Source organism: Tachyglossus aculeatus, chromosome 14 (assembly GCF_015852505.1).
Source record: "Tachyglossus aculeatus isolate mTacAcu1 chromosome 14, mTacAcu1.pri, whole genome shotgun sequence".
NCBI classification, from domain to species: domain Eukaryota; kingdom Metazoa; phylum Chordata; class Mammalia; order Monotremata; family Tachyglossidae; genus Tachyglossus; species Tachyglossus aculeatus.
In genome coordinates, this window is record NC_052079.1 from 11,067,296 (window position 1) to 11,077,378 (window position 10,083).

A 10,083-nucleotide genomic window follows, 5' to 3' on the forward strand; every position below is an offset into this window, starting at 1 on the left:
CACAGTTAGTCCCAAATAGTAATTTTCTATATCCTTCCGTGCTGGTAATGACAAAGGAGATGGTTTTCATACAATAACACATTTCAAGATACTAATGAAAGGCTTAGTACATTTCCTCCACATTATAGGATAGCACTTCATGTGCTGTGCAGGCAGAGTTGGCTAGCCTAGGACGCCTATGCCAAGATGTGTTGGATATTCTTGTAGCAGTGACAAATAGCTTGCTGGTGGGATCTACAGAGTGTTGTTCTGGCAACATTGAAGTTGTCTACGTGTCTGTCACTGTCATTTGGTGAGGCAGTATGTACTCTAGGTGAGATTCTCCCACCCCATCCCCCTCTGCTTCCAATGAACCAATACCACGCTAACTCGCTTGACTGCAAGATTCTATGAAAATCCTTCTCCACCTCTCCAAGCAGGTATCTGAGGGGTGCGAATAGAGTTTTTCACAGGCTATACTTGTTTTCCATACAAACCTACATGCTGCCATTTCAGCCACCCACATCCCTGTTGGCAAATCCCTTCTGCAGTGAGCGACTTAATGAATCAAGACTAAACCGCACAGCTTTTCTGCCACACAGGAAAATCATGCATTTTAATGTTTCTGCAGTATAATTTATTTCTTTATTGGGTAGCAATTCTGATGGTCAGTGTTATTGGATAACAGGGAAATCTCACCAAAGAGACTGTTTCATTTTAGGGCTGACAGTTCACTTTTAAGACCAGACATGTTTGCTTTACGGGTTCTTTACTCTCAGCAGGGTTTTCTGGAAAAATCAGCTAAATAAAAACAAAAATATCACAGAGTAGACAATATGCAGTAAACAAATTAGCTGGTAAACATATTGCAGGCAAGCCCTACAGTGTATGTTGACTACCTATGAAGGTATATAATTTAATGCCTCGAGATAATTTGTGGGTAAAATACTAACCAGCTGACATTTCAGGATAAATAATAAATAATCCTCCTATTTCATGACTGTGTTTATAATTAAGTACAAATGTAAATGGGGAGAACTATGCATCTAGGAATTGCTGTGTTTTTAAAATAGCATTGGAGTGTACTGAATATATAAAAGATGTAGGCAGCATTTTCTTTTCTATGGAATGACAGTACATTTACTCCACAAATATATTCTGTGGCTCTGCTGAGGACTATAAAAGAGGCTAATGCTTTTTACACAAAGGACAATATACAATGGAATACTTTAAAAAGGAAACGAACAGGCTTTTAATCTTGCAAAGGAAAATGTTTATTTTTGCTACCTTCATATATAAATGTATTTGTTGATTGGATTGTTCAAACTGGCATAGTGGATTAAAAGGGCTCCGGGGCCCCTTGCAGCCTCCGGTATTCTAAAGCAGTTGAATGGTTTTGTTTTTCCAGAAACACTTGTAATCTTTTCCCTCAAATGATACAAAAAGATTCCATTTGTAGTAATTAGAAAAAATAATCATAAAACTCCAAAAGAGGAACTTGGAAAGATGTTGAAAGGTATTTTAACACCGTAGATTAAGGATTCAGAGGAGTTATTTTCAACCCAAAGTGATGTTTGAATTAGTTTGTTTTCATTGTGACTAGTGAGAGTACTTAAGTCAGTCTTCTGGACTACATGGGTATTACTTAGCTAAACTTATCAAATTTGCAACTATATCTTTTTCCAGAAACAGTTTTCTGTTGAGTGGGGTTTTTTTTAAAAAAAAAAAAACAAAACCCTACAGCAGAGATTTTCTAGCTTTCATCACTCAGGATCACAGAGGGAAGCTATTGATCCTAAAATTGCTGGGATTTTCTAAGGAGGCTGTTTGTTTGTTCTGCACGTTGTCACTGAAGTGGTTAAAGCTTTGTTTGTTTGTTTTGTCCTGAATGGCTCTTAATGGATTAAGCTTTAGAGCTTTCACCAAAGCAGTATCTGATTGTTAAAGTAGCAAGAAATAAATTGACCACAGAGAATTCATTCATATATATATATGTGTGTGTATTAATGATATGGACAAAACTGAATTGCTCTTCTTAATCTGAAGAATTAAACTCTTTCAAAAAGTTCACCCACTTGAAGTGGCCATATACTAAATGGCTAACGTCACGAATGGGATATTTCAGGGGAAGGTTTTGTGGCAATCCACAGTAAAGTTAACTGTTCTACCAATAGTCACTGCACTACAGATAATCCTATACTGTAGTTAGATTATTGTAGACTGTATTGTGTTTGTGGGGCAATTTTTATCACAAGGTTTTTAACCCATAAAATCCCATGGGGTATTCAGGGCTCAGAGAGGCTTGAAGGCAAGCATTTGTGTTCATACTGACTTGAGTAAGCACTTAGCTGTAGCTCTAATGGTATAGGTAGATTGTTTTTATTGGTAGATTTCAAGATGGATCGTTAGACATAATAACTTGTTGAGGAAAGATTACCCAGATCTTGGGAACTTAATGGTCTCTGGAAGAAAACTTCCTACCTAAACTGAAAGTTCTGCTTCTTTCCCCTGAACCAATGAGAATTGGGTGATGGTAAAAGATATAAACTCAAAATATGATGGGGTCAGGTTCATTGTACTATCAAGAGCAGTAATAAGTAAAATCAAGTGGGCTAAATTTGCATTAGCTCCCCACAAATTAGAACTGGCTCATTCTGTTTTGTTTAGAATATGTTCATCCTGGGGATAGTAGCAGTGGTATTTGGTGAGTCTTTATTGGGTGCTATGCCCTGTAGTAAACACTGAGGAAAGGGCAACAGAAGCACAGAGCTGTTCCCTGGCCACAAGGAATTTGTACCACCAATATTGGTAACTACCGTGTCTCCATCTTGGGAGAAAAAGTCTCATCTGTCCTCGCATTGGGGATTTAAAATGAGGATACAAAATTCAGAAAGAAGAGGTCAGGTGACCTAGAATTCAACCCTTAAGATATTGGTAGAATGGCCAAGCACCCAAAACCCACTGGCACTGAAACAGAGTGGGGTTTTTTTTGTGTGTTGAGGGGTTATGATATTGAAGTACTTACTATATGCCAGGCATTATACTAAGTGCTGGGGTAGATAAAAGCTAATTAGATTGGAAGATTAGACACAGTCCATGTCCTTTGTGGGGCTCAATCATAATCCCCATTTTACAGATGAGGTAACTGAGGCACAGAGAGGTGAAGCGGCTTGCTCAAGGACACACAGCAGACAAGTGATGGAGTCAGGATTAGAACCCAGGTACTTCTGACACCCAGGCCCATTTTCTATCCACTAGGCCTTGCCACTTCTCCTAGAGTTCAAATGATCTTCTAGGTGTATGGCTTATCCAATCCCAGACATTCACACTTAAAACAGGGAACCCTGTTACAGTTCTCGATTATTCCAAATATGTGTCTCTGCTAGACGTAGCTATGTGATTAGACAACCCAATTGTTGGACTTCCTCAGAATATGGGTCTAACCTGCTGCCCACATCATCCAGTATGAAAAGGCATGGCTTTTTTCCTCTTCCTCCTAAATGTTATGCACAAAAGATCTGAAACCTTGGAGGAAACTTCTAATTTCCTTTTCTTACTCCTAATAAATGCAGTGCATTGGACTGAAAAAAAAAACTATAATAGAGGTAAAGTGAGCTTCAAAGTGAGGGTGCATTTATCGTATAGAAAGAATGATCGATTTTGCTATATGCATGTGCTGTCTTTGTAATTTTCAGAATTCCATTCAAAGTGCTGATATTCTGATGACAGAACTAACTGCCACTGTGGTTCCAGAGCCTAGCATTAAGAGACGGGATTTCAATAAGTGCAATAAAAAGGAAGGCAATTTTTTCCCCTTGCATGTAATATTCTAAAATTAAGGGGAAAAAGTGTTATAAAACCCAGATGAATGCCCTTAGTGAACAACTAATTTGCTAATTGTTTGACCCCCAAAAAGCCAAATGAAGTTAATATTTATGGAAGAAAAGGTGAGGCTTTCATGAAAGCAAGGCTGCTGTGTCAAAATCCTTTCCCGGGGCATTGTACCAAAATAAAGTGGGAAGGAGGGCTATAAGAAGGGTTATTTTTTTCCCTTTTCCTCCCTTCTAAGGCCTATTCCTCAATTTTTTAAAATTGATCTTATATAGCTTTCTCATTTATCGCCTTCACAAAAAGAGAATAAAGGTGCTGGGCTGGGACTGACAGACAGAGATTGGATTAGTTGTCTCTCTTTCTTGTGTTTCTGTTCCAATCTCCTTTTTCTCTTCTCCCCCATGGTCACTGCCCCAGGGCAGCTTCCCACCCCTTGCCCCTCACTCACTGGGCTTCTCTCCTTGTCCTTTGTCACTGATGGGAGGAGGAGGAGTGCAGCGGCACTAATCCTTTTCCCTGTTTACACCACCACCCGCAAAGGGGGAAGAAACCCTGTTTGGCCGCTCCATGAAAAGCTTCTTCCTCCTCTATAGACAGGGATGTGCCGGGAGGAAATAGGGTTCACGGCACCAGGCCGGGCCATTGAAAAGTTGGTCACAGCAGAGCTCCTTGAGATCACATGAGGATTTGGGGATACTTAATGGGAAACCAAATTCACATTATCTCCATTCTTAATTCTGGGAAATGGCCAATGGCTGGCACCCTGCTCTGTGGTCCTGATGTGCATAGTCAAGTCAACAGCATTTAAGGCCAAATATAAATTATCACTGTCCCCAGGACAGATGGAGCAAAGGGAATAGCTAAACATTTGGGGGTATGGAGGCGTTCAGCTTCCGTCCCCTCACAATTGTTCCTCCTTACTTGGAACTTTCTCCCACCCCACATCAGATGATCCATGGCTCTTCCCATAATCAAAGTCTGTCTAAAACCCCACCTCCTCTAACAAACTTTGCCTAATTAGTTTCCCAGCACCCTGAGTCATATCACCCCTTCAGCCAACTCTAGCACTTATGGATTTAACACTGTCTCCTTACCACTCATGTATCCCCTTTATTGGCAGGGAACATGTCTAACAACTCTGTGGTATTATACTTTCCCAAGGGCTTAGTACAGTGCTCTGCACACAGTATGTGCTCAATTAATACCATGGATGTATTGACCACCCTAGTTGTAAATATTTTAATGTTTATCTCCCCTTCTAAGGGTGTTAGTTTCTTGTGGGCGGAGAACATATCTCTTTTTTATTCTGTACTTCCCTAGTACAGTGCACAGCGAGTGGGCTCTCAGCAAATATGACCTACTGAAACGGTCATGCTTGGTCTTATAATGAAAAGAGGAAACTGTTATCACTTGGGAACTAACTGAGCTCAGACCTCAGAGCTCAGGTACCTTAGCCTGAAACTTATGGGATCGCTTCCGTTTTTCTCCCCGATACCCCTGAGTACATTTAGAAAGTGGATCTCAATACGTTCAGTTCCGTGTGCTTTCCCTTGTATTTTGGCCAGAATGCAATAGCAAAATTAGAGAGCATTCTAACCAACATCATGAGTCCATCTGGGTACAGTTTATCTACTATCAGAAGAAACAGTTGTGCCCATGTTGTAGCATTGGATACAATACAAGTTTTGCAACAATCTGGCTTTGTAGGAACTGGGGATCTTTTAGCCACATTCACAGTTTTGACCAACTGCCTCATATTTCTCTTAAGAACTAGCAGAGACATCTCCCAAGCACTTAGTACAGTGCTCTGCACACAGTACGCATTCAGTAAATACAATTGAATGAATTTCACCAATGTAAGATTTACCTAGTAGTTTTCATGCTGTTTTGGTTCCATTTCCTTCCTGTTCTGTTTTTAATTCTCTGTCACTCATTTTGCCTTCCAGTTACTCCGCCTCTATGCACCCAACACTTCCTGTCATGACAACATTCCCAGATTGGTAAACAAAATACACCAATCCCCAAAAACATTTACTGTGGAAGGAGCATTGGCCTGGGAATCAGAAGATCTGTGTCCAGACCTAGATTCAATTGTATTTATTGAGCGCTTACTCTCTGCAGAGCATTGTACTAAGTTCTTGGGAGAGTACAACAATAAATAGGCACATTCCCTGCCCACAACAAGCTTACACTCTAAGAGGTGGGGGACCTGATGCTGGCCTGAGGTGCAACCTTGGGCAGGATACAGCCTCTCTGATCCTCAGTTTCCTCGTGTGTAAAATGGATAACAAGCTACCTGACTATGTTAGAATGTTGTGAGGATGAGACAACTAATGTGAAAGTAATTTGGAAAAATAAAAATACTCTTTGAATACAAATTATTATTATCATTATCATCATTATTACAATCAGCTTTGTGTAACTCTACAAAGGACTTGGGGTTAAAAATCAATGAATTAGAATTATTTTATATTCATGGGTGATAAGTTCCTTCTTACTCTGGTGATGATGATTTTACTGGGAGAGGTGAAGATATGGCCCAGCTCTTCCCTGTTTGTTTTGCTGATTTTTGTCTCAGTCATATTCCATAAATCCACTACTTCCTCTCCACCATTACTCATTCCATTCTGGTTCAAACCCCATTACCCCAGGTTGCGTTATTGTAACAGCCTTTCAGGGATCTTCCAGCTTCTCCTCTCTTCAGTCCATCCTCTTTCAATCAATCAACCTATCACTCAATGGTATTTTTTGAGCACGAATTGTCTAAAAATGCCAAATTACACACATAAATTACCTCCTCAAAATATCCAATTGCTCTGGACGGTAGCTCTCATTAAAAACAAAAATTCTGATCTTTAGCTTCAAAGTCTCCATCAGATGACTTCTCAGAGTAATCTTCTTTCTTCTTCCCAAAACACACCAGATTGTGCCCTCTGATCTTCCCAAGCAAACTTCATAACCGTCCCCCACTACTAGCTATCCCATTGTTCTTTCCACCAGTCTGGAACACCTTTTTACCTCAGCATCTTCAAACCTTATCTCCCCTTCTTTAAAGCCCTTCTACATAGTCATGACTGTGATAATATCCTCACCTTTCCATGCTTGCCACCCAACCTATGTATTTTATGTTTATTTCTTTATTTATTCCTACATCTAGCTACATTGCAAAGCATGATATGGTCACCATTTTATGCTTACTGTTTCCTTCATGAGATTAACTTCATGAGGACAGGGATAACATACTTCTTCTATACACCCCCAAATATTTGTCGCAGTGCTCTGTACTATAGTACTGGTGAAAACGATATTTATAGAGTATGCTCAATTCTGACACAATGTGTGTATTCACTGCATATTTTGGTTAGCACATGGCAGCAAAATTAGAGAACATTCTTCAAACACACATCCATCTGGATACAGCATGGTATAGGGAGAAGCAGTTGTGAGAATGCAAGTGCCACTGGATAAAGAGCGAGTACTATAACATGAGTTTTCCTAAATGAAATCCCAGTGTTAGAGAAGCATTGGGTATATTCAAAAGTGAGGTGGAAGGAGATCCATATCTGAAAGGCCATCAAGGTAATAAGGTAGAAATTATCAACAGTTCTCTCTTCAGTGGGTGAAGTGGATAAAGGAAGGAACCTTGGTGGATTTCAAAGATCAGACGTTTCCTAGTAACTAAGCCATTGCCAATTTTGGACCTCCAGTCAATGGGCACAGAATTGTGCACCACGTGTAATAGGTTTATATATCAGAAAGAGAACAGCTACAAGATGATCTATGAAACCAGTCCCAATTTTCTCTTAGGAGTATATTATTGTATTCTACTAATTGCTTAGTACAGTGCTCTGCCCACACTAAGTACTCAATAAATACAACTGATCAATTTAAAGAACCTCCGTTCTTCGTTGCTTTTGCAGATATTTTAATTCAATGTGGAGTTTGTGGGATCACTGGTCAATTAGCAAGAATCATTCTGCAAAGGTTGAAAGGAATTAAGATGGTTACTGCCTTATTTTCTTCTGGGAAACATCCTTCCCCACTAAAATCTAAGACTCAGATAAGATTCCAGGGAAAACAAGAAGGTTATTTTGTTGACTTGGTTGGACACTATTGCCTATGCGACCTTGGCTCTGAATTCTTGAAGAACAAGGCATTTGAAAAGCTGATTGGTTGAGAGTTCAGGCAGGTGGTAAGGAAATTTGGGACACTAGCCCCACTTTGATTTATTGTGTCACCTTGGACTAGTCACTTACTGTCCATATCTCAATTCCCATCTGTGTAATAGAGTAATAACACTCCCCCTTTCCCTTCTCCTCCCCCACACCCCTGCCACCTGACTCACATCACTTACGTTGAAAGTTGTTGTGCTTTAAGGTCTTGGTGATTTATACCTCAGTTCCTTGGCAAAAGAAAGCATTATTAATGGCTTTTGAAAGACATGTCCATTCTGGTATGATTACTTCACCATTTTATTTTTTTTAGAACTTCAAGAAAAAGAGCAATTTAAAAATTGTGTATTTTGGGAAAAGGCCTCTGTCTTCTGTATTTCTGGGTTCTGTCCAATAGATCCACTTCTGTGAAAAATCTAAAACTCCCATTTGTTTTTAAGCCCCCACCACTTAGCAATCCAGTTGTTAGCATATTCAAAAATTTGACAGGTTATTTCTCTTCCAAAATGATACTACGAGTCACACATGTCAGGAAACTATTTGATAAGTTCTGTTCATTTCAAGTATGGTATGTGAGCACTGAATTCTCACTCTTCAATTCTGCAAAGTGTATCAATAATTATGCCAAATCAATCCAACAGTTGACTGAGGTGGTTTTAGTTTGATAGGGGTGTCAAAATGCGCACATTAACTTGATTCTGAATACCCTTTTCCTTGCAACAGTGAATGGGAGAAACCCATTCATGCACCACAGACTTTGCTGATATTATGGAATTATGAGCAGGTACCTAGATTTCTGGGATTCCACAACACATTTTCTGTGCAGCTGTAGAGGTGATTTCACCACCTGGTATCCTGTCCTTCCTTATGAAACCCAATTATATCTGTCACAGCTATCTGTTTGGAGAAGGATATTCTATTGAAGAATTCTCAGGTGATGCACTTCACAGCAATGACTTTTCTGACCCACCACTACAATCTGTCTTGGTATTTTAGTACCTTGTTAATTAAAATTATTCCCAAATAGATCTTCCCAGGCATGTCATCTCTCTTCCCGGGCCTTGCATGACAAAAAAAATTATAAGTTTCTCCAATAGTCAATCAATCAGTGCTACTTTCTGAGCACCTACTGTCTATTAAAAAAATACTGAATGCCTGGGAGGGAACATTAAAAGTAGAAGATATGATCCCTGCCCATAAGGAGTTTTTACTCTAATGGGGAAAATCCTCCAGCTTGTGAGCTCCTTGTGGTCAGGAAATGTGTCTGCCAACTTTTCCATATTCTCTCCCAAGTGCCTAGTCCAGTGCTCAGAACAGAGTAAATGCTCAGGAAATACCATTGATTGATTTAAAATACAACCTCCTTTACTCACTGACACCCTGTTTGCCTGAAATTTCCCCCAGTTCCATTTACACAGTGCAGGTGGAACTGTATGAGTCCAGGCACAATAACTGAAAAGAATGAGCAATAGTCACTAAAGTTTTAAATTGAAGTTATAGCACAAAATGCCGGACAGATCCTCCTAATTTGACCAAGTTAAGGAAGAGCTGTCTGCACAACCAAATGGACCTGACCCTCCCAAAACTGTGTTCTCATAAAAGCATATTTGCTGCACCCACAAAAGAGAAGTATTGATAGAAACTAACAGATCAAGTTAGATGGAACTAGAATATAGTGCTAATTACACCATGAATTTATAAATTGTGTTCCCTTGGGAAGTACTGTGAAATTGATGCACTGCAAATATTTATTGGCATAGTTTCTTGTATCTGGACAAATAATTTCAGACTTCCTGGATTCAAAGACTATGATATAAAGATCTCAATCGGAGGACCAAGTTGTTTTTAATCACGTCTGTTTCTGTGTCTTTGAAGGAACCCCACACACATGGACATTCCTCTGTGCATCGGACCATTGGCTACAGTAGGCTGTGGTTAAGAACTGAACATAAGTTCATAGTCACCTTTTAATTTTATGGCCCTGAGCCTTTGACCCGAAGGGTGTTGGGAGTTCAAAAAGGGCGGGATTAAATGGGCCAAACACTCGCACTATGAGCCCCCAAACCGACCCTGTATATGTAAAATTAATAGATTTCTCCCT